We start from the raw sequence: 1,473 nt of genomic DNA, 5'->3' as shown, positions 1-1,473 counted from the left end.
TATGTGCAAAGAACAAAGCCCAGCTCGATGGCTGCTGTGCTGTAGTGTGTTATGAATTACCATGTGCACATAACATGTAAGTGTTTCCAATCTATATTTCAAATGTAACTTGTTAAGATAGAGAGCAGATGGGCAAACAATGTGCTTTGGACCAAACCCCGAGGGAGGGGCAACATAATGTACCATGGAAAGTACTGCATGGTGTATGGTCTGCAACAAAGAGGAAGTGCAATGAACTACTAGTAAATTAACAAGAGATATACAAGGCAATTAAAGTGAGACAAGGCATCCCAAATAACCCATGTGAAAAGTGCGACTGAAGTTCAGATGGACGGAGAAATGGAAAGCTGCTCACAACTATGATTTAATTACCTTCCATTGCACTTGACTGAAGTAGGTGCCCTTGATGGAGCTCCGGAAGTCTACCAGCTTTAATTTAATACAATCCTCTAAATGTTATCATGTTCACGTGAGTTTATCAGCACATAATCAAAGTTAGTTTCAGAAACGAAGGAACAACAGAAAAATGTATATCACTATCAAATATGTTCTTCACAAACTGGAATTTGATGGTCAAGGGCTAATTTCAATTACCGATAAGATCCACCACCCGATTCCGTCCCTCAGAGTTCAGACCTGCCATAGAGAACATTAACTAGCACACATATGCAGAGGTTATGATATAAGGTTGCTTTCAAGCCAAGATGTTCATACCGAAAACTGGGCTAGAAGAAGGCAGGCTGCAAAAGGCAACACATATATGTGAGTGTCATGTGGAGACACAACACTGCAGAACTGAGGACCAGTTCGAAAATGAATGATGCTGCACATACATACATACCTTCTCTTCTTGTTCAGATAGCACTTGACAATAGTAGATGTTGTTGGCTGCCGGGTTGTTTCCCTCCGTTGACGCCTTGGATAACGGGGACTAACCAATTAAACATGACAATGCATGATCAGATCATTGACAGGATAACTGACGAAGCTGGTGAGAAAGAATTAAGGAGCAAGGTTGGATGAATGTATGAATACCCAATGGGAAGCAAGTCATGCGGACTCCATGGGCCATTCGGCAGTAGCAACCTGCGTCTCAGCTCCGGGGAGTGATTTGCCAAGTCACCAGCAATCATCGATGCCTTCTATCTCACCAGTTTCCAGTCCAGGGACGCCCTACATTAGACAGGATCCGTTTGAGGCTCAACAACAACAAGTAGAAGAACGTCTACCACCAAGTACACGGACGAACCGATGGCGGTGCTTACCTGAACTGCGGCTTGTGGTTTATCTTGTGGAGGATGGAAGAGAGCTTGGTGTTGCCAGCGCACATGGTCGTCAGTATGCCGACGTCGTGCTTGTACACCGCGGGCGTGACGGGGGCGCCCGTTGAGCAGGCGGCGGCGGCGTTCTCCATAGCCCAGAACGTATCGAGGAAGATATAGAGGGTACGGGCCTCGACGCCCCCGATGGCCG

The 1,473-nt window shown here is 46.0% G+C and overlaps 1 pseudogene; it reads right to left on the bottom strand.

The window, feature by feature from the left end:
* Positions 1-372: 372 nt before the first annotated feature.
* On the bottom strand, positions 373-1,468 carry LOC119344707 (annotated as a pseudogene).
* Positions 1,469-1,473: the final 5 nt, after the last annotated feature.

The sequence above is a fragment of the Triticum dicoccoides genome, unplaced genomic scaffold (assembly GCF_002162155.2).
Source record: "Triticum dicoccoides isolate Atlit2015 ecotype Zavitan unplaced genomic scaffold, WEW_v2.0 scaffold181057, whole genome shotgun sequence".
NCBI classification, from domain to species: domain Eukaryota; kingdom Viridiplantae; phylum Streptophyta; class Magnoliopsida; order Poales; family Poaceae; genus Triticum; species Triticum dicoccoides.
This window is presented reverse-complemented; position numbering and strand designations above follow the sequence as displayed.